This window comes from Macaca thibetana, chromosome 8 (assembly GCF_024542745.1).
Source record: "Macaca thibetana thibetana isolate TM-01 chromosome 8, ASM2454274v1, whole genome shotgun sequence".
In the NCBI taxonomy this organism is placed as follows: domain Eukaryota; kingdom Metazoa; phylum Chordata; class Mammalia; order Primates; family Cercopithecidae; genus Macaca; species Macaca thibetana.
This window is the reverse complement of record NC_065585.1, coordinates 11,076,967-11,101,455: the sequence shown is the minus strand read 5'-3', so window position 1 is coordinate 11,101,455 and position 24,489 is coordinate 11,076,967. Positions and strand designations below refer to the sequence as shown.

The window sequence follows — 24,489 nt, the reverse complement described above, 5'->3', positions numbered from 1 at the left end:
AGCAAGGAAGCTCAGAAGTGTGGAAAATTACAACCAATCCAAGGTGGGATCCAGGGTTCAATGTTCCAGCCTCCCCTGCATCACTGAATAAGTCTAGTGGTGAGGGTATAACAATGTGTCCTTTTGATTATTTTGCTGAAACATGACAACACACACTTACATTGGTTTTCCCTTTTTTCTCTTTTGTACTCTCCCTGCTTCCTCACTCCTTCTTTCTGGAACACCTCTCAAGTAAACTACCTATAACCAAGTTCCTATCTCAGGCTCTGCTTTCAAGAGAGCTCAAATTAAGACAGATAACATAAGGACATGGTTTATAATCCATCTCTCAGCTCTGTAGTCTCAGTATTGGTTCCATTCCAAGAGGCCTTTCCCCAAGAGCACCTGAGAAATGGTGTGAGTCACTATGATTGGTCCTTGCCCATGTGGAACTGGATCTTGTGGCCAGGGAGTTGGAACACACCAGTTAGCTGAGCTGAGTCCCACGGTCAGCCCAGAGCTGGAAGCTGTAATTGGCCTCACCAGTGTCACATGGGCAGACAGTTGGAGTATGTTTCCGTGGAAGATCAGTTAGATTACTAAAAGGAGGGAGAATAAATGTTAGGTAGGTCAAACAACATACGCTCATTAAGAAAACCACCAAAGAGTCTTTCCATCTGTAGATAGCACGGGTGCCTCTCACAGCAGAGGTGAGAAAGGAACATCTTTACCGGGGGCGTGATATCATTGTCTGTTAGGATTGGAAGTGATTTGGGAAATGATTTCACCAAGACTTAAATTATTGTAGAAGTCCAGAGAGAGACTAAGCCCATTAGCTTGAGGTGGTCCAGACAACAGTCGGTAGTTCTGGATTAGAAACCCAAGACTCCAACCTTCCAGCGCAGAATCAAGGTCCTTCCGTTGGCCCATTCCTCCCTCACAGTGGCTGTTTCCTCAGAGAGCCCAGCAGCTCTGAATTGCAAAGACTATAGAATCATGCTTTAAAAACATCACATTATTATAAAAATGATAGACTTGGCTAGAAGACAGGTCTCTTTCTGAATTTACTAATTCAACCTATTAAGTCTAATCTGTGTCTGCAAAGAAAAATGTTGACTCTTGATTTGCTTCGCTTACAAGACTATATTTCTTGCTACACGCATAGTGCCTGGGACAGTCCCTGACTCAGCTCTCAGCTGCCCTGCTTTCATGATGATTTAGCAAACAGCAGAGAACAGAGTCTTGAAGGGAGGGAGAAAACCATTTGGCTAAAGCCTTCCCAGCAGAGGAGGGTTTTTCTTTAGTTTGGAAGCACAGGCCAGACATAGATTGGCTAGGAAGGAGGTGCAACATGGGATTGGAGAGACAGAGATAAGAGTGTTTGGGGAAGGAGCGTCTTGTTTTGAAGTGAGAACAAAGGAATTGAATTTGAATGAATAAATAAATCGCTGATGATTAGGGTAAAGACTATAATATAAATTTCAACATTCTTGACAGCATAAAGTGTTGCCTACAGAATGAAGCCGTGAAGGTCGAGGGGAGGGGAAATGGAGGAAAGAGAAGTTAAATTTAATAGACACTATCAAAGAGTAGAAAAAGAGTTTAAGCTTATTATTAGACTTACAAAGAGAACCGACAAAACTTAAAGCATAACAATAGTACTATCAAATGCTGGGAAGAAGATGGAGTGAGAAGGAAGAAAAACAATAAATCAAAAAATACAGTTTCAAGGGCAGTACATAGAGTCATGGAGGCCAACAATAGCATAAATAAAGGCAGAAATAAATGGAAAAAAGACTGTTTGTGAGCAGTGGCATTAAGAGTGAGGAGAGGGAAGTATTCACTTCCATCATGAGCTTTTCTGTTTGAACCATTACAATGTGCAGGCATTGCTTTGAAATCCGAAAAAGAAATCCCACAATTCAGCAGTTGCCCCATTAACATGAACTGTGTTTCTATTCTGTACTCAGCACTGCCCTTAGGTTGGGAATTAGAAGATGAATAAAAGAACAAAGCATTAGGTGTTAGAATGGAAGAGCCTTTCTGGTTGGGAGAAGTGCAAGAAGGACATTGGAAAGAATTCCCAGAAAAGTAAAACAGAAGATGGATATTGAAAACTGAAGAAGAGTCCATCAAATGATTCAGCAAGGGTGCTAGAGGCAGATCCTGAAATACCTAAAATAACAGAGGCATGGAAGGCAGTGAAATCTTCTAGCAAATGCAGATTGTGCAATTTTGCTTGTGCATTTGGTGCTAAATTATAAGACTGCAGGGACAAATCAGCCCAAATAAGAAAGGGTTTATTTACCACATTAGGAGGTCTGAATTGTCTTCTGCACACCAAGGATCACAAACTCAAATACATAGCTCAGTCAGTCAGATTCTCAAAAATAAGAGAAGAGGAGGGGGAAAGATGATGGTAAATGAAAGAGCACATGCTGGAGCTGGGCAGAAGGTGCCCGTGGTGCAGCAGATTCTTACCATCCACATGTTTAAACCCAGGATCAGAGATTTTCTAGTTTTGAAAATAAAACTAGGAATCAAGATTTTTATGTAAAACTTCTTAATTATAAAATGTTGGCAACTTTATTAGTTAAGCTATGCTATGCTGTGTTGTGATAACAAAAAAACAAAACAAAACAAAAAACAATGCTCAATGGTATAAGATAAAAGGGATTTATTTTTCACTCACACAAAGCCCAAATGGGTAGAACGGCTCTCTTCCATGTGGTACCTATGTCAGCGGGTACCTATGTCAGAAGACCAGGGTCTTCAAGGTCATTGAAACAAGGGTGGAGAAGTGCATTGCCTCTTAACAGTATTGACCCAGGCAACTACTGGCTGAAATGAGTTACTTGCCCTCAATCTAACTTTAAAGGAGACTAGGAAGTATCATGACACACACGGGTATTTAAGAAGCACTCAACTATATCTGTCATGCCAACTAATACAAACATTTTGTTTTTAAATACCATATGATCCTATTAATAATGATTGGATTTGGCAGAAGGGTGGGCGGTGTAAGATCTCTGCCATAGTCAAAGATTGGGGATTCTTTAGAAATATCACATTTTCCTTTTACAAAAAAGTAATTCCAGAAGCCATATGGAAGATTGACCAGAGGGGCAATGCTAGAGGCTGGATGGTTATTGAAATTGCCTGGAGAAGCACTATTGAGGAGCTGAAATGGGAAAGGAACAGTCGGAATAGAAGAGAAGAAGTGCTGGTAAGTGATATTAACTCTCTTGGTTTACATCCTTGGTTTGTAAGAGGAGGATGTCCACAAAGTTTTGTGAATTGCCCAAGATTGCTAAGTTAATAAGCAGCTGTTCAGAACCTTAGTCCAGCACACTTTTTATCCCATTGGTAGAATAGTGGGAAAAGAAACTAATGGAAATAAAAAATCTTTGACTTTGAGAATTAGACTTTGGGGAGCTTATCTAATGCAAACACTCAATGCCATCAGATTTTGTTCATAACTGATTTTAAATGTGAACCTCCTCAAAGATATTACTTTCTTCTTAACTTATAAGACCTGCCAATAGGTAAACATCAAACAGATAATGTATTCATTTTTCAACCTTGATTTAGACTCTTTTTCTATTACCTTCTGGGAAATCCTCAGCTTAAGAAAGAAATATTTTTATCTTTCTCACCTCTAAACGTGTCCTAGTGCTGGAACAGTTAGCATTCTAATCAGCATGGCTCCCAACCATCTGTGATGAGATTTCTTTGGGAGGATTCAACTCAGTCTCTAATGCTCAGAAGTAGTTAATCCACTTGAGCTTAAAGCAGAAAGAAAATAGAGAAAGGAAAATTGCTGGGAGGGAGGGAATAGTAGTAAGGAATGTGGGGGGTAGGGGAGGATGAATTAAATGAAACAGTGTGGTTTTTTGCTCTAAACCTTCAGAAAATGAGAACATAATGCATCCGTATAAGAGCACATAAAAAATTAATGTTAAGCAAAAAGTTTTCATATTAATTACAAGGAAGCTTTATAGATGGCACCTGGCTGGTCATTTTACATTATATTTCAGTTAATCTGTCCTATTTCCCCATGTGATGGTTAATGTTATGACTATTTTATAAATGAGAAAAGTAAGATGCAAAAATGTACCAGATCACAAGCTATCAGAGAATCCCTGTTATTTAAACTCAAAGTCTGAATGTTTTCTTTTCAATGACCTTAGTAATAGTCTTATATTAGAATTCAACAAATATTTACCAAGTATTTACCAAATTATGATGTAACTCATCTTATTTCATTCTTAAAATAATCCTATGTGGTCAGTATTATTATTCCAAATTTTTAGAACAAAGGGAATTGGGGTGCAAAACAAAAAAGTGCCTGAGGCTTTATTCTAGGTGTCAGTAGAGATACAAGGAAGAAATTCAAGTTCCTCAAGAACTAGGTCTCTTCAAATTGGCCTTTTTTCTGCTCTCTTTGGAAAAACTTTCTCATCTGACATCTTTCCCGATATTTTAGTCTTTTATGATCTTTCTCCCTTTGTCTAGAGGACCTACTGAAAGAGACATTTAGGAAGAAAATCATTTAATTATTACAACCATTTGGGAACATATATGTTACCAGTATTTATTCTTCCAATAATAACATAGGGCATATGTTAACAGACTAGCCAGTACATGTTATCCTGAAGGGCCATTACTTTGGTGAAAAGATAAAAAGATCTAGGTGTGAAGTTGGTCTCTGAGGCATCTTTGTTATGAGAGTTTGAGCAAGTATCTGAAACTTTACGATTCTGATATAAAAAATGCCATTATTGGAACATAGTCCAAATGAGTTATACATCTGGATCATATGTTCAAGAGGTCCAGCACACAATAAAAAATACACATTAGAAATGCAAGGAAGAAGGAAAATGTGACCTATGTCAAGACATAAAGTTGTCAATAGAAACAGTCACAGAGGTGATTCAGATGATGGAATGGGTAGACAAGAACTTTGTTGAAATTATGTTCTAGAAAAGGATGGACATATGAGCAAATAGATGGGGGATCTCAGCAGAGAACTGAAAACTATGGAAAAGAACCAAATGGAAGATCTAGAACTGAAAAGTACATTATCAAAAGTAAAAAATTCACTGGATGATTATACTGAAGTTTTCTATTTATTGTACCAAATACTGATAAGAGGGTAGTAAAACCTCAATTATAATTATGAATATACATTTTTAACTTAATTTTATTGTATTTTGCTTTATAAAGTTTGAAACTCTGTTATTAGATGCACAACTGTGATGGTTAATTTTATATGTCAACTAGACCGGGCCATAGGGTGCACAGATACTTGGTAAAACAATTTTCTGGCTACATCTGTGAGGGGATGTTTTAGATGAGGTCAACATTTGAATTGCTGGACTGAATACAGCTGATTGCCTTCTGTAATGTGGGTAGGCCTTATCCAATTAGTTGAAGGCCTCAATAGATTAAAGAGGCTGACCCTCCTGAGAGTAACAGGGAACCCTCCTGCTTTATTGTCATGAATTGAGACATAAGTTATTTTCCCGTCTTCAGACTACAACTGAAACATCAGCACTTCCTGTGTCTTCCAGCCCTCAGACTGGAACTATACCATTGGCTCTCCTGGGTCTCCAGCTTGCAAACTGCAGATCTTGGGACTCCTTGGCTTTTAAAACTACATGAGCTAATTCCTTTCATTCTTTTTATGGCTTCATAATATTCCACGGTGTATATGTACCGCATTTTCTTTATCCAATCTGTCAGTGATGGGCATTTAGGCAGATTCCATGCCTTTGCTATTGTGAATAGTGCTGCAATGAACATAAGGGTGCATGTGTCTTTGTGGTAGAATGATTTATATTCCTTTGGGTGTATACCAAGTAATGGGATTGGTGGGTTGAATGGTAGTTCAGCTTTTAGCTCTTTGAGGAATCACCACACTGCTTTCCACAATGGTTGAACTAATTTACACTCCCACCAATAATGTATAAGCATTTCGTTTTCTCCACAATCTTCCCAGCATCTGTTATTTTTGACTTTTTAATAGTAGCTATTCTGAGTGGTGTGAGATGGTATCTCATTGTGGTTTTGATTTGCATTTCTCTAATAATCAGTGATATTGAGCCTATTTCAAATGCTTGTTGGTTGCATGTATGTCTTCTTTTGAGAAGTGTCTGTTCATGTCCTTTGCCCACTTCTTAATGGGTTTTTTTTTAATTGTAAATTTGTTTAAGTTCCTTATAGATGCTGGCTATTAGACCTATCAGATGCATAGTTTGCAAGTATTTTCTCTCATTCTGTAGGTTGTTTATTCTGTTGATAGTTTTCCTTTGTAGAAGCTATTAAGTTTAATTAGATCCCAATTGTCAATCTTTATTTTTGTTGCAATTGTTTTTGGCGTGTTTGTGCAGGGTTTTTATTTGTAGCTGACTTCTTGTATTTGGTTTCACACAGAGGTATGTTAACAAAATATTTTTCGTGTTGAAGCTTTGTGGTGTGATCCAGTAGGTGGCACTCAGGCATAGTGGTCAGTTGGTGGACTCTTGCTCAGTTTTGTGGCTCCCCTGTATTTCCTCATAGTGGCAACCATGTTTCCTCTCAATGGTCTGAAAGTGAGGGTTCCTCTTCCACAGAAGTCGTGGCTATAGATTACAAATTGGCACCCCCAGGCTGCCCACCACAGTTTTGGCATGATCTCAAGGTTTGTTTCCTCTCCAATTTGGAGGCAGCAGAGTAAGGGATCTTAGTAGTGGTTGTGGCCGAGGGTCTTTTGCTTGTCTGAAGGAGTTCTTAAATAGGATATAAAAGTTACTCATTTTGTAAGAGAAGACTAAAAATTTAGATTGCATTAAAATTTAAGAACATTGGTTCACATCAATAAACATTGTTAAGAGAACAAAAAGGAAAGCCACTGGGAGAGACAAGATATGTCTAAGATATATATTTAACAAAAATCTAATCCAGAATATATAGATAGGGCCTACGAATTGATAAGTAAAAGACAAACAACCCAATAGGAAAGTTAATTTAAAAATTTGAAGGTACTTCAAGAAAGAAAAGGCAATAAAGATTAAAAAGGTGTTCAATAAAGGATCCATCAGAGGCATGCAAATTCAAACCAAGTAAAATGTCACTACCTACCACAGGAATGGGCAACATTTTAAAAATGTCGAACCAAAGCAAGGATTATTGAATATGTGAAACAATCGTAACCTTCATTTCATTCTGGAAAACTGTTTAGCAGTATCTACATAGACCTAAATTATGACCCAACATTTCTACTTCTAGATATATATCCAACAGAAATTCATACCAATCAGCAACAAAAAGTCAAGCACAGGAATATTTATAGCAACATCTGATTTATAATGAGAAATGGAAATTTCTATTAAAAATAGAATAGAAAAAGAAATCACAATATATTTATTATTCATCAAAAGGCATATTATATATCAATAAAAATAAACTATATATGTGTGTGTGTGTGTGTGTGTGTGTGTGTGTGTGTGTATATATATATATATATATATATATATCTCCCCAACAGCATGGGTTTAAATCTCAGTGTAATATTGAATTTTAAAAGCCAGATATAAGACAGTAAGTGTTCTATGATTCTACCAAAATATCTTGCAAAAATAGACAACTCTAACTTGTGTTGCTAGAAGTCAGAGTGGTGGTTACTTTTATAAAGGAGGCAAAAGAAGGATTAAGAAGAGGTGCATTCTGGAGCTGGTGATGGTATCATTCTATTTCCAATCTTTGTTGTGGTTACATGCATGTCTTCATTTTTTAAAAGTGCATCAAACTTACACTTATAAATTATGAACTTTTCTGGATATATTATATAGTTCAGTAAAAAAAATTACAAATGCTAGAAAAAAGACAAAACCTAAAGAATATAGAGTCAGAAAATAATAAAGATATGAGTAGAAATTCTTGTTAGAAAAAACAAAAGGATAAAAAACTCAATAAACCAAAAGCTGTTTTTTGGGGGAAAAAATAAGGCAAAAATAAAATAATAAAACAGCAATTCTATAGCAAATCTACTCAAGAAATAAATAATTTACACTATTATTTTAAATCATAATTATATATTTATATTTATGTAATAAATAATGTAAATAAATATTTTTTACGTTATCGACCTCAGGCCGTGGGTTAGTGCCAGATGGTTTCAATTTCAATCAATTGGTAATGGGGAATCCCTGAATGCTTTTGAGCAAGGAATTGATATGATCTGATTGTCTTCTGGAAAGATCTCTCTGGGACTAGTATGTAGAATGATTGAATGACCAGTATGTGGAATGGTTCTACTAATATGTACACTGATTGAAGAATAACTATTTTGTAAAAGAAATAAATTTTGCTCCAGAAATAAAGGAAAATTTTAACAAGAATACTTTTTCTTGGTCCTTCTCAGGTTATGCTATAGTTGTATTTGTTTGAGGCATCACTTTTCAAGTGCTTTTAAACGAGAGCTAAGGTTTATTTTCATCGTTCTTTTCATTAATCTGAGGGGCGATGATCCATAGTTTGTGACTCAACATTCTGGATTTGCATAATAGAAGACAGGCAATTTGTTTCAAACCCACAGAAAAATATTTCAACACATTTGTCTTTTTCAGGATCATTACCAGTTATGATATTGACATCGTGAAAAAATACTAATTCCAAAATAGTCACAAATATTTAATTTAACTTGCAATACATTTGCTTCTACTCAACAGTAACTATGTGTTTAGCACCTGGTTTTTATTTAAAATGTATTAATTCCATCAGCATATACTGAGCTTCCAGTTTGTGCTGGCCACAGAGCTTGATCCTACTATGCGAGAGTGTGTAAAACAACTACCTCCCTGAAGGAGTTCTAATCCTATGGGAAATAGACATACATAAACAATTACATTACAGGGCTAGGCATAGTGGCTCATGCCTTTAATCCTAGCACTTTGGGAGGCCAAGATGGGAGGATCACCTGAGCCCAACAGTTCGAGATCAGCCTGGGAAACATGGCAAGACCCTGTCTCCACAAAAATACAAATTGAGAAAAAAAATTAGCTGGGTGTGGTAGGATATGCCTGTAGTCCCAGCTACTCAAAAGGCTGAGGCAGGAAGATAGCTTGAGCCTGGGAGGTTGACGCTGCAGTTAGCTATGATCATGACACTGTACTCTAGGCTGGGTGACAGAAAAGACTGTCTCAAAAAACAAAAACAAAAACAAACAAACAAAAAAAACAACTTACATTATAGAGTATTGCATGCTGCAATAGAAACATGTCTGGAGTCATATGGTAGACCACAGAAAAAATACTTAAGTTTGTTTAGGAGATAGAAAAGGGTCGAAGGAAGATTTCAGACAATCTGAGCATTGAAGTACATGTAGGTTTTGTCTGATGAGAAACAGGGATGAGCTGAAAGCACTATAGGAAGAATCATTAGCATGCAGTCCTGGACAGGCATATTGTGTGCAGAAAGGCCCAGAGATAATGATGGAAACATTCAAAAGACCCCATTTGTGAAGGAACTTCAGGTCCTGCTACGATGCTCAACTTCAGCATAAAGAGGCAAGCTCAGCAGACTCCTAGAGAGATGGATGAGAAGGTCCAGTGTGGTTTTGAAAGATAACATTCTGTTCACTCTGCTCTGAAGGCCCTGTGAGTGTCTTTTGCCATCACTTGACCATACTGTGAATGTTCTTTCAGATCTTACTGCTTTGGGGGGTACAATGTGCTATACTTAGTCTGCTTTTAAAGCATTGCCTGCCAGCATAAAAGTCACATGTCCTTGGAACTATTTCTGAGCCTCCTGGCATAGTCAGTTTCTCCCTCCACAGTATTGGTGTGTTGCCTTGTACATATGCTCTTACAAGATTCACCCCAATTAATGATAAATATGCTTCCAATCCTTCACTGGATTTGGGGATATCTGATGACACTGGGCCCTGCCTTCTCATTTATAGCCTTAGTACGCTGAAGAACTCTAAGTAAGTAATGAATATTTAATCAATGTTTGTTAAACATACCTCTCAATCATACAGTTAATTGTGTTTAACAAAATAGCCTATCGAATAGCTGTAATGACACAGGATAATTTTTGTATTGTGAAATATCACACAATTTTTGTTTGATAATTTTGAATTTTTAAAATTAGCATCTCCTATAATAAAAGAAAGTAATAAATGCTTTGAAAAGAAAGTCAAGAAAAAGTTCTAACATTGACTTGACACTTACTAGAAGCTCATACTATGCTAAGAATATGTGTCATAGTTAATCATGTGTGTCAGCTTGGCTAGGTTGTTGTATCCAGTTGTTTCGTTAAACACCAGACTAGATGTTGCTGCTAAGTTATTTTTAGATGTAATTAACATTTAAACCAGTACATGAATAAAGTGGATTAACCTCCTGCTTTGATAATATGGGTGGGCCTCATCCAAACAGCCAAAGGCCTTATGAGAAAAGACTGAGGTTCCTCCATGAGGAAGAAATTCTGCCTCCAGATTGCCTTGCAACTCAAGACTGCAACATCAAAAATATCAACTCTTGTCAGAATTTCTAGGCTTTCAGCCTCTTCTGCAAATTTTGGACTTGCCAGCTTCCACAATCCTGTGAGCCAATTCTTTAGAATAAATCAATCCCCTCTCCTCATTAATCCTAGTTAGATAACACAACCTGACATCACTCACACATCACAAACAGCTTTTGAGGCCAGTATTATTCCCATTTTTTTGCACAAAGTTACTGAGACTGTGAAAGCTTAAGTATCTTGCATGGTGGATGTAGCAGACAGTAATACTCTTCACCAATTATTCATTTCTCCTAGGGTGAGCAACTGTTTTGGTTTGCCTAAGACTGTGTTTAGAGGATGTGGTTAGAGAAGACAGCATGTAGAAATCATGAACTTAAACCGGGACCTACTCTTTCTCTAAGAGTTTCAGGGACAGTTGTGAGACAGAGACCCTAAGGATGCAAGAGAAATTTTCATAGATCCCATTGTACTCAGAAGAACACTGGTCAAGGAATCCTTGGTTAAAACCTTGAATAGCTGTTTTCTCTCTCAAAGCTCCAAGTCACCTATCTGTGAAGTAAAGGTGTATACCACATACTTATTCCAGTTCCTTTCAGCCCTGACATTTTATGGTTGGGAAAATCCTCCTCAGTATCATCACAGATACATCTCCCAGATTTTCTTGATCACCAGAAAGCAAAGGAGAAAGTCTAACATAAACTCAAAATGCAGACACAATAAGGGATACACTAACAAGTGTGTTTGGGATTTTTATCAGCAGAACTCATTATGGTAAATGTGAATGGCTTTGTAGATTCCTAATTTCCTGCTTATCCCATTAACTATATTTGTATCATAAATGACTTGACTTTTAGTTTGTGGTCAAGAATAGATAAGGGTAGTTGAATAATTATAGACAGTTTGTGTTCTTAACTGCAACTGAGCCAGACATGAGGCAAGATAATATGAAGACAACCCACCTCCAGCCAAAGCTCTTTTCCTGTTGATTTCTCACCCAGCAGTCAGGGTGTAGATAGCTCATGCTGCTCACAGCTCTCCTGGCCTTGCCTGACAGCCACCACTTAAATGCAGGTGTCCCTTAGCATCCTCTTTCTGTCAGAACTGAGGCAGATTTGAATTTCTTCTGTTGTAAAGTGTATGCATTTTAACAGCTTTTTAATTGAACAGTTCTCTAAAAGTGCGGTTAGAGTTTTTGTATCGTATGCTTTTATGTTCAGACACAAAGATTTATTTATGTTGAATTTCTAAGTGATGCCAGAATTGCAAGAGTTCTTTATAGATGAGTCAACAGATTCTGAGAGCTGAACTAATTTATCTACAGTCAAATACACTATTTATTTGCTAACACTTGATGTGTGCAGAGTTCTATGCTGGGCCGAGCATGGAAGAGGGATGCAACATGTTCTCTAACCTATGTGAGGCTAGTGCTGTTTCTTAGCTATGAACTGGTTATTTAGATCAGGGAAGAGAAATCAAATTCTGCCTGAAATATGTGCTAAACATATCAAAAAGGAAATCTGGAGGATGAAAAATAATTCTCTATTGCAAGCAGAGAGGGAGCACACAACAAGGCCTACGAGTGGAAAGAACATAGTATTCTTAGGAGGCAGAGAGTTTTTGTTGCTGTTGAGAACCTTGACAGCACATTATAATAACCGGTGAACTATAAAAAGTATGGATGCTGAATGCGATCCCTAGATCTTCTGCCTTTATTGAAGGTAGGTGGAAATTCAAATTGCCTTACGCTTTTCAACAGTTAGTATTGTATCAATTCCTAAGAAAATGGGGAAGAACAAGTACCTCAAAAAGTCCCATACATGAATAAAACCCTGGAGGCCTTCTTATCCACTCCTGTGATTTTTACAAAGAAAATGAGAACTAAAGAAAATTTATTTACTCATAAACATATTGAAAATTTCAATTAAGGCTGATATAGTCACAAAAACATTTTTATACTCTTCTTACAGGAATGACTGGACAAAGTTGAGTCCCATTAATATGTGCTGATTGGCAATATTGATTTTAAAGCATGAGCATATGTAATCTGATAACCACCCATTCTTCGCCAGTGTCTATGTTAACTAAGGTTGGTTTGGTCAACTCAACAACGCTTCCCTTGGAAGAAGCTGCTCTGACTGTGTGTTAGTCAGCTCTGGCTGCCATAGCAAAATACTACAGACTGGGTAGCTTCAATAACAGAACTCTATTTTTTCATACTTGTGGTGGTTGCAGGTCCAAGATCAAGGTGCAGAGTTGTTTCAGTTTCTAGTGAGGACTCTTCTGAGCTGTCAGACTGTTGCCTCCTGGCTATGCTCTCACATGGCTTTTCCTTGGCACAGAGCTCTCTGGTGTCTCTTCTAATAAGGATGCTAATCCTATTGGATCAGGGCCCCACCCTTATGACCTTATTTCATGTTAATTACTTTTTTTTTTTTTTTTTTGAGATGAGGTCTCACGCTGTCACCCAGGCTGAGGGAAGTCACAGAATCTTGGCTTGCTGCAACTTCTGCCTCCCGGGCTCAAGCAATCTTTCCACCTCAGCCTCCTGAGTAGCTGGGACTACAGGTGCATGCCATCACACCTGGCTAATTTTTTGTATTTTTGGTAGAGATGAGGTTTTGCCACATTGCCCAGCCTGTAAGTACTTCTTTAGAAGGCCAGTCTCCAAATACAGCCTCCCTAGGGGTATGGGCTTCAACCTATGCATTTTGGGGTGATGCAAACATTCAATCTAGAACAAACTATATAAAGTATTAATTAAGCTTGTGTTTTCATTGCGTATACATGCAAATATTTAAGCACAGGATTTTCAAAGGAGGTGAGGGTTGACTTTATTTAGATTATTGAGTTTGATTTTCTATTTGTATATAAATGCCTTACACTTAATAGATTAGGATACATTTTGCATGAAATCACCTTGAATGTTTTGCTCTTGCCTGACTGGCAGGTTGTAAAATGTTAACTCTATGCACAGATCCATCTGGCTTTTCTTGCCTGTATGATGTAAAGTTTTTTCTTTTTTTTTTTTTTTTTTTTTTTCTTTTTGAGACAGAGTCTTGCTCTGTCACCCAGGCTGGAGTGCAGTGGCACAATCTTGGCTCACTGCAAACTCCGCCTCCCAGGTTCACGCCATTCTCCTGCCTCGGCCTCCCGATTAGCTGGGACTACAGGCGCCTGCCACCACACCTGGCTAATTTTTTGTATTTTTGGTAGAGACGGGGTTTCACTGTGTTAGCCAGGATGGTTTCGATCTCCTGACCTCGTGATCTGCCTGCCTCAGCCTCCCAAAGTGCTGGGATTACAGGTGTGAGCCACCCGCCCGGCCGATGTAAAGTTTTAAACTAAGACTTGAATTATAAAATATCCTAAGTATTCAATACCAGATTGTTTAAAAAATTAAAGAGTCAAAACTGTCAACAAAAAATAGAGAGAGCATTTGGGCTTTGGACTAGACAAAGCAGATTTCAAATTCTGGCCCCCTTCCACACTCTGAAAGAATGTGGAGGTTGCATAAGTCCTGTCTGTGCATCAGTTTCCTCTTATATGCACATTGAATAATATTGACTTCATGAGTACTGTGAGGATAAACTATATTCATTCAACCCCTAATGAGTATCAATATTTACACTATTTAACAACTAATAAGATATGGGTATTGCCCAATCATAATAGATGCTGCCCACTGGAAAACAAAAACAAAAATAAAAAACAATAAACAAACAAAAACTATAGGTAAATTTCAGCTGAATGCTGAATTTTTGTTCAATCATTGGCCTGAATACATGTAGGTATCGGTGCAGGAAATGCAGAAAGTAATGGAAAAAGATCCATATCTTGAGAGATTCAAAGTACACTGAGGGAACATCAGACACGTAACAGAACAAATGTAATATAGTGTTATAGATAATATGATAATGCTGTGGTCTAGATATTTGTCTCCCATGACACCAAATACAGAAGTGGAATCCTAATCCTCAAGGTGAAGGAGATGAGGACTTTGGAAGGTGACTAGGTCATGACGGTGGAGCCCTCACTAATGGAGTTAGTGGCCTTATAAATGAAGCCCCAGAAAGCTGTCTTGCTCCTTCCACCATGTGAGGACACTGTGAAAAGTTGCCATCTATGAACTAGGAAGCAGCCCTCACCAGACACCACATCTGCTAGCACCTTGATCTTGGACTTCCAGCCTCCAGAACTATAAGAAAGAAATTTCTGTTGTTTATAAGCCACTCAACTGTTTTATTGCAGCAGCCTGAATGGACTAAGATAGATGGAAAGTGTGTGATGACTAAAAGTGACTAGTATGAGCCTGGCATATAATAGACTGTCTTCTCTTCATGTTAGCCTGGATAGGGAAACCTATCTTTTGCATCATCATGAGATTAAGCATCATTTTATCTAACATAAGTGGAAGAGAGAAGAATCAGGAGATAGAAACTACTCATATTATGAATAAAAGGAAACCAATTTTAAAAATCCAGCTGATTCTAGTCTTTATCTTGTACTGTAGTGCATTGGTTTAGCATGCTACCCTCCAGGCACATATAGTTTGTCACTGTTGCCCAAACACATAAGTAATCTCAATAATCTAAAAATAATAATTACCTTTTATATCCAGCGAACCAAGCGTTGCACTACTCATTTTATAAATATCATCTCATTTAATCCTCTTTGAACCTGCTAAGAAGACAATATTATCTCTGCTTGTTCAGTGTGAAAACTGAAGGTCATAGAAGTGGAGCCAATGGTCAAGGTCACCTGACATAAGTTCATTCAATGCTTGGATTTGGTTCCAAGTTTCCATCGTGGATGGACCCAATGACTTCCTAGAGGCTGCAGGGCAGCCTAATCCCTTGCTTGTTTCTCATCTCATGTAGACTCATTGAAACAAAAAACAACTCTTACCTAAAATGGTGCAGTATCATAAGACAGTGGAATTCCCACCTTAAAGAGAAACAATGTCATATTATGACAATATTTAACGAAACAAAAATTAAATATTTCACAGTATTAGAAATATGATTACTGAACAAGTCCTTTCATTACATTGATATGTAGGGGCACAGAGAGAGGAGAGAGGGAGAGAAAGAGAGCAGATACCTGTTGAACAAAGGGAGATTTTGGTGTTATCCTCGTCTAACACCTGTATAGTGATGTGTAGTCTGCACTAGTCCAAAAAAAAAAAAAAAAAAAAAAAAAAAAAAAAAAAAAAGTAATGTGAAATGCTACCAACTTGGATTCCTTGCAAACAAATATATGTTTTTAAGTAAAACTGTTACTAATAGAAACAATGAAGAAGGCGGTCTTTATGATTGCAGGCTTACCCACCAAAATAAGTCCAGAGGTTCTTTATTTTATAGTCTGACACAGAAATCATACATGTTGCCTCCCAGGCAGCAACACAAGAGCATTGTCCCTTAAAAGACTGGCCAAAGAAGGGGTGCTCATCAGTCAAGGCCCACCTTCAGTGGTTAACAAAGGGTCCATGGGGCTCAGTCTCTGAACTCATTTCTCTGTAGCTGATGGCAATTTTTGTTTTTCAACCCATGACCTGGGTTGACCTGAGCCTGCCTTTGTTTGGCTCAATCACAGACTTTCCAATCCTCTAGTTTCACTATGAAGTTTCCAGGGTGCCTCAGTTTTTGTGACTAGTAGCATCCTGTGATCTACTGTGCTCTTGCTGCTATGACTGCGGGCCCCCTGGCACATTTGGGGGTTATGTGACTGCGTCATGCTAGATAATTTCTTTATTCCTTCTGCCTGTTCCTTGCTCCTGCCTGGGCTGCACAGATTGGTGGTCACTATTTACTAACTTTTGCAATGGAATCATATTGCATTTCAGGGTCCACGCCAGAGGCCAACTATTAATTCTAATATTGGAAGTCAAACCGAAGTTCAGGGGCCACACCAAAGTCTATTGCTATGTGTCAGAACAGAGGACACAAAAAGCCAAGCCAAGCTAGAACTGGCATGGTAAATGGCAGCTAGAATAAATCAGAACTGGAAAAACCATAGGGGAGAATCCAGCCAATGTCCAACTTGGCTAAAGATGTAGTCTTGCCATCCGAGACTTACTGCAAAGGGCTAGAGTCATGTTTTCCAGCTCATGCTGGGGGCTTTGTCAAACCTGCTGCCTATCAGCTGATAGCAAGAAGGAAATCACCACAACCACGTGCTCCTATTCCCGGCTGACTCTTCCCTTCACTGAAATGATGAAATGATGGTAGCACCCTGGCTTTTGCTCAGATTATGTAATACTCATATTAAAATAGGGATTAACTAATAATGGAGATTTCACTCACCATCATGAGCACTTACATTCCTACACATTATTTCCTCCAGTGCTCACTCTTAAAAGCAATATGAAGCTACTTATAGTAAACACTGTAGCTCCAATACATCTATTAAAATGAGATGAAAGGGCATACTAGCAAGTAATGGAGTAGCAATAGACAGGCCAATGAAATGTGAGTTTCAAACCTGAGGTTTCTGGTGGCACCTGCAGAAAAAATGAAAGGCATAACTGTCAAATGAAACTTATCATTATGCCCTGCAAAAAGAAATCACTTAGATGAGAAAACCACTACATTCCAGAAACTGATTACTTTATGCAATCATCTCATCAGTGCCATATTTTAAAAGAGAGGAAGACAGACAATTTATCCCAAGTCAGAGCAGCAGTGGAGGAAAAGCTAGATTTGAGGCAATAGAATCCCCACTCTAATGTCTATCTGCTTTGCCCTAAACAGAGGCTGCTTCTCCGTGGGGATATAATCAGGCCCCAACACAAAGATCAACTTACAAAGATTAATTCAGTTATCCTAATTGTTTTAATCTTGTTGATTTTCAAAAGTCCATTTGTTAATTTACTTGACATATTCATTCAGTTTCTGTGTATGCATGGAATACACAGATGATGAGACAGCTTTGCCCTCTGTCCTCAAGGAACTTACAAAACTAGTAGAGAGACACACATAATGAATATATTATTAGAGCAATGCCCAGTGTATGCTTTTTCTGATTATAAAGATGATGATGAAGAAGATGATGATGATGATGATGGGGATGGTGACAGTGATGGTGATGATGATGTCACAGGGAGGCAAAAAAGAAGGAAAGGAAGAAGGAAATAAGGAAAGGAAGAGAAGAAGGGGAGATGGAAGGGGAAACAGAGGGGGTACAGGGAGAAGGACAAGGAAAAAATCTAGTGATTTTTAGACATTAGTCTAGCTCAGTGCTACATCTCAGCACACCTCCTGAGTCCTGGAGCCCACCATCCTCTTACGGTTTTTGTTTTTGTTTTGCTCCAGCAACCAAGATTCAGGCTCAATCTCAAAAGCCCATCTCAGCATAGTTCACTGAGTTACTTCAAGTGAGACAACATTAGTAAGTGCATTGTCACTTTGCTTTGCTTAAAAGCCATCAGAAATACTCTCCCCTGCATTGGTCTTGATAGGGACAATGTCATAGCTGAAGCATACCCTGGAACAGATGAAGATGAGTTTCAGATGAGGATGAACTGCTACCACCTTCCCTTCCCAGAGCTACTGCTGAGCACTGGAGCATCCGTCCCTTGAGGGAGGTGGTGGAGGATAGGAGCAAGTGAGCAAATATGACTTTTACAAAAAAGATTCAATTTCTTCCAGTGTCCACATGGCTGCATTAGTAATGGTGAAGGAAATAGATAACCAAGATTCATCTGCCACTTGAGAAAGTGCATGCAGAATGGTCAATACACTTGTTTGCTTTAATAATGGATTAGATGCTATGTGGAAAATATGAAACTCCTGAAGCTCCAAATAAGACAGTGAATACCCTACCTTCTATGAATTGCAAGCATTATATCTTAGCAATCTCTTTTAGAAAGAGCCCAGAGGCAAGTTGGAAAGCAGTAAGTTCTTAGAGTCCTGCCCTAGTCCATGAAGGTGGGGTGTCCCCTTCCCCAGAGCAGCCAGGATGTTCTGATGTGGTGTCATCCTCCTGACCCTACTATAGGCCATCACTTGCACTGGGAAAAAATGGTACTCAATTGCATCTCGAGTTGACAGAGCAACCTTCTGGTCTTTGGCCTGCTCTCCACTGGTGTAAAGTTCTCTGTATAACTTCACCTTTCTGAACCTAAGATGAGTCCAAAATCAGTAGTAGCAGTAGTGCTAGAAGAAATAAAGAAGTGGAAAGAAAAGTAATAATAACATCCAATTAACTGCCTATCACTTGGCTTACTGCCTACAATTTAGCAGTAATAATTACCCCTGCACTTCAAAATATATATCCTTCTCTTTGTTTTCAGATGAAGAGAGACTGAGACTCAGACAGAGTCAAGCAGTTGCCCAAGGCCGCAGAGTTGGTGAGTGGCATGACCAGGACTTGAACCCTAGTAAAAATCTTTTTCCTCTGCCTCAGCCTTCATTATGTAATGCTGCCTCCGTGTGGGGTTCCCCTGGTGACTGGTTGGATGCAAGGGAGTGGGAAGCCCAGGATACCTCTCAGAGTTCTGATGTTAGCAGGCAATTCTCTGGAAAGAGGGAAGGGAGAGATGCAAATCCACATGGGCAGACATGGTGTGTCTGGGTGTCAGAGGACAACCACACCCTTGTCCTTCCATGTATTGCTGTAGCTCACTTCCCCATCCATCAGCCTTGTTTAAATGCAAGCTAGGTTTTTGGGCTTCACTTACCTTCCACTCTTTTCTCAACTGAACACAACCTGGTGTGTTCCCTCATTTCACAAGTGAAAGTATGTACTCTCAATCTCCCTAATTATTGAAATACCACTTCTATTTTGGTTGTATGAACCACACTTTCATGTTTTCTTTCTATCTCTGATGGCCCTGAGACTTAATTGCCTGCAGCGTATCATCTGGCTGCTTTGATCATATCTCTGTTTTTTGCCATAAGTCCTCTCGTCTCCTCTCTCTTCTGTTCTTTTCCCTACCCTTTTCTTTCCCCACATCCTCTTACTGAACAATCTTATGTACTTCTTTGGAGTCAATTATCACTATGAACTATTATTAATGTCTCCCCAATATCTGTCATGAAGTAAGTGGTCAACATCACTTAAACTTATTTTATAATAAATAAGTAAATTATCAAGAGGTAAATGAATTTAGATGTCTAACAATTGGAAAAGGGCTCTAATTTAGAAACATACATCTCAGATTTATCTGTATTGTGATGATACTTAAAGCCAAAGAAGTGGCTGAAATTATCCACGGAATGTGTGTCAGGAACACAAAGTCCTAAGGAATACTAATAGTTACAGGAAGAGGAGAGAATGGGGGTCTCTTAGAGAAGTCATGGTTACCAAGACAGTAAGAGTGAAGTGCATAGGACATGCAATGTTAGAAGCCAATGGAAGTAAGAGTTTGGTGGTAGAGGGGTGGTCGACAGATTCTGAAGGCTCAGGAAGGGCACAGAAACATGTTCTTTAGGTTTGGCAGTGGGAAGGTCACTGCTGCCTCAGGGTGGGGACTTTTAGGGTCGCTCTTTTCCCATCAGGCCAGGTGCTTTTATGCCTCTAGGTCTTTGCACATTGCATTCCCCTACATCTAAATTGCTATTTATTTCTCCATTTCTGTTTCTGACAAGCTTATATTCATCTTTCAATGCTTGCTTATTTAGTCAACAAATATTTATTAAATGTTTACTATGTGAAAGGTATTGCAATGAAATCCCTTTGTGAGAAATTCCTTCACCAATCCTCCATGCAGATGCAAAGGTTTGCTTCTCTGTGCAACCACAGCACCCTGTACACTTCCAACCAAAACCCTCAATCCCCAGCCCACTGAACTGTGGACAGCTGTTTACTCCCTCTCTCTAGAACAAATTCTTGAGAGCAGGAAACTGGTTTTATTCCTCTCTGTATTTATAGCACCATATTTTATGTTAAATTCATTTATCTACTGACTCTTCACCTTTATTTAAAAATCATTTTGATTTTTGTCTCTTTTCTCTTGATACCTGACAGGTATCAATGATACACTGATGGAAGTTCATGTCCCCTGTTATAAAAGAGGTTACATTTATTCTCATTGGAAAAAAGAATCATATAGGTTGGAAGTATCATTGAATGGATTTGAATAAAGGAATACATGTGGCTATACATGTATAAGGCAAGCTACTTCCCTTCATCACTCTTTAGTTGTTATCCATCAGAAGAAGGAAGATTAGTTAACTTCTTCCATGACAAAAATGGTAGTCTCATTTTATACTTACCAATTAATGATCTGTTGATAAATAATTCCTGGCTTATTTCACAAATGTCTGCAGGAATTCTGCTTAATCTCTACCATGGTCACAACCTTACCTGTTCCAACATCTATCCAAGCAGCATGTCTTAAAATTTAGAGAAATTGTAAATAATGGGGTAGAGCCACTCACTGGAGGTATGAACAAGCTGCCAAATTGCTCTTCAATTTTTAAATTGCTTTGACACAAGCAGCAACTATGAAAAAGATAAGCTTAGTACTTGTCAAACCACAAGTGCACTATAAGAAGATTTCAGAGAGGATTTTATGTATGGCATGCCACAGTCTCACTGGGTGCTGAAAAGCAGTTGTGAGCATATCTGGCATTAAGGGAAATTATTAAAACTCTATGATTTGAAATGGATGGTTTACTTCCTTTTCCTTATCCCACTGCAGATTCTACTGAACAATAATTTGAGTCCATCCATTTATCCCCTGTGCCAGCATAAGGTTTCCTGGGGGAAATCTAAACTGTTTCTAGAATGGACTCTCATTCCTTGCTTCCTTCCTAACAGCTTTTCTTCATATGTATTAATTTTTAAAAATATCTTCTATAAGGTACTCTCTGTGATAAGTTATGTGAACATAAAGGCAAATGTGACCCAGTCTCTGACCTCAAGCATTTCTGGTCTAGATGAGAAGCAAGAGATTAAGTTTTTCCCTGCTCTCTTCTCTGTGCTCCTAAGGCAGCCCCTACATGATTGCATCACAACACAGTGAATCATAATTATTTCAACTATTATCTTTATTTGCCTAATGCTCTTCTTCTACCTATTCTGTTTACAGACCCCACCACTCTGATTGCAAGGATGAATTTGTGACTGAGATCTGGCCCATCACAGTAAAGCATACTTTGGTAACATAAGTAATTTAGGAATGTCCACATAACACAAACCATACAAACTGGAAGCCCCCTCTAAGCATTTTAGGCTGGAACTAAGAACAAAGAGGTTTTCTTTTCCTCTTGCAGGTAGTAAATTGTAGGAATGTGACTCAATGTGATATCACATATACTGTCACATGGATAAACACATGAGAATAAAGATGATTTTGAGAGAAAAGTGGTGATGAGAAGCAGACAGAAAGATATCTAGCAACATCAAGTCATTTATTCCTGTCTCAGATATACCTGGATTTCTCTAGTTAATATCTATAATGTTAGAGTGTTTTTATTTATTTGTTTGTTTGCTTACGTTAGATCAGGTTGAGATTTTGACACTGCAAACTGAAAGAACCCTGACTAGCAATTGGAATTGGTACCAGAAGTGGGGACAATAATTTTGAAAATGGAAATGTGAAACTGGGTTTTGTCAAGATGAGATGGGGGAATCTTTATTAATCACTCTCCACTCCCCTCATCATCCTCAGCTAGGAAATATTTTGTTGCAAAGTAGGACAGCACTGGGTTACAGGTTTCTTGTGGTATCTTGAAACTTCAACCATGTGTCCAACAAAACCAGAATATCAGTGACTTAGTAGAAAAATGTGATGATATTGGACTGTAGGCTTTGTTCTGCATTCTTCAGTACATTTCTACAACAAAAAGACAAATTGATTTATCTGAAATCACAAAGAAATCTGTATGTACCTCTATATAAAAAAATTCTTTCTACACAGCCTCAGCAATGCTAAACTGGAAAGGTTAAGGCAGGAAAGTCCTCTGTAGAATTGGAAAACTAAGTGTTTTACCCCATGATAAAGTTAGTATAAGCAAAAACAGGACAGTGAGAAAAGTGGAAGAAGATTAGATTCTTCCCTGCCTACCCGAGGTAATCATTCCCTATGGCCTAAGCAACTTGGATGCAGTGGTGAGGAGGAAAGGGAATTAGCTTTACCTTATCATCCTATCCTTTCTTTCACTTTACTCTGAGGTAGGAGTCAAGACAGTAGCCATTAATCTGATGGTCAGAATGTCAGGTCTATTGATAAGCAATCAAAGGGTTACGGTACTTATTCAAAGATAATGACCAGACATATGTTCTTGCATCAGTCTTCCAGACTAGAATTTTAAAGAACACTTAAGGCTAGACAAATGCCAAATATCAAAAAATGAGGTTTGGATGGCACATTCCCTAAGACAGTCCTCAGGCTCATTCAAGCATATTTAGCAAAGATTCAACCACAGAATGGGATTTCTTCTCACTGCACAACACCTTTTATGAATGGTCCAGGATGATTCCAGATAAGTGAATTCACCCAGTAGGCAGATTCTGTGGCAATCATATCAGTTGAAAAAGGAACTCAGTCTGTTATTAACAAGCAAGACAATGAATGGGTGTACATTTCTATCCTTATCCATTGGAGTATTGTGTATCTGGCCAGTGGCTACTGCATATTACTTCCTCTTCCTCCCTCTTTCCATGAGACAATTATGTTGATTAATATTTTACCTCAGGACTGCTTATTAGAGAAAACAGATAGTGATAGTTATCATTAGCTGAAAGTTTACAGAATCTTTTTATGCCCCAACTAGAGCTCAGCGAGAGGAAGGCATAACATTTAAACATGGAGGAAGTAACATCTGGACATAATTTTGGAAGCAGCAATTACAATGGGTAGCTGTTATATTGGGAAGGAGCATTTTTTTCAATTTTTGTATGCTAAAAAGATTTTGTAAGTAGTCTAGAAAAGTAAAGACTTGATTGTAAACAGTACACAAGACTCCTTTCTTCTGGCAATGGAAATAATCTCCTTTGGCTACCACCGATATGGGCAAATCCTCATTTAGGTCTCTAAAATTGTTCTGTCTCCTGAGGATGTTTCAGGGTCAGCCTGTATCTTTATTTGGAACTTTTCTGCTACAACCATTGAGCGATGGTCTCCTCTGTTCTCAAGAGTCTTAGAGCTTCAAAGATAAATCCCTAAACCATTTGGTGGCCAATGTACCAATTTGATGAAGATAAAATCAAGTGGGGAAGAGACAAGGTGAACCCAACATAGAGTTCTCAGTTTTTGGTCTCTGATATCCTCAGAACTTTATTGGTTCTTGTGGCTCCCAATACAATTATATAAACCAAACTAGTATCTTTCCAGTTAATTCTGTCTGTCATTAAGCTGGTTAAAAATGGGTTTCTTTCACTTCTATATGAAGAAGTCCTGAAACATACTGTTATCTTTTCCATGGAGTCATTGAACATTCATGTAATGTAACTGAATTTCTTTAACAGTTATACAAATTTAACCCAAATTGGTAACTCATTGAACACTGTTAATTAAGAAGGAATCACTATAAAAGGCAGAATTTATATAAATCATAATTAACAGCCTTCCAATTTAAACATTTATTGTGCTCACAAACAGTATGACTCAATCAGGTGTTAAAGTGAACTAAATATGGCCTGAGAAGGACTCCATACTTCTATATTTGAATTCTTGCGGACGATCTGCAAATTTGTTTAATAGGTAGACAAGATCGAAAACCTAATTTAGGAGTATGCACCTGTAACAATAGCTGAGTGGCCATACCTCAGTCATTCATACACTGCTGAGTGTTCAGACTGTTCAAATAAGGCAAAAGCTGAGCTGTAACCAATCCAGCTGTTCTATACCTCACTTCCAATTTATGTACCTCATTTCCTATGTCTTTTTTTTTTTTTCTTTTTTTTTAGACGGAATTTTGCTCTTGTCGCCCAGGCTGGAGTGCAATGGCGCAGTCTCAGCTCACTGCATCCTCTGCCTCCCAGATTCAAGCAATTCTTCTGCCTTGGCCTCTCAAGTAGCTAGGATTACAGGCATGCGCCACCGCACCCGGTTAA

At 38.3% G+C, this 24,489-nt stretch overlaps 1 long non-coding RNA gene across 1 annotated transcript in view; it reads left to right on the top strand.

Annotated features, from left to right (window-relative positions):
- The window catches only part of LOC126960629 (uncharacterized), a 57,498-nt gene that overhangs the window by 11,574 nt on the left and 21,435 nt on the right, over window positions 1–24,489 (top strand). Inside the window, exons 2-3 of the long non-coding RNA XR_007728085.1 lie at window positions 18,779–18,835; window positions 21,521–21,590. This is a non-coding gene — a long non-coding RNA (uncharacterized LOC126960629). The remainder of the gene's footprint in view (window positions 1–18,778; window positions 18,836–21,520; window positions 21,591–24,489) is intronic.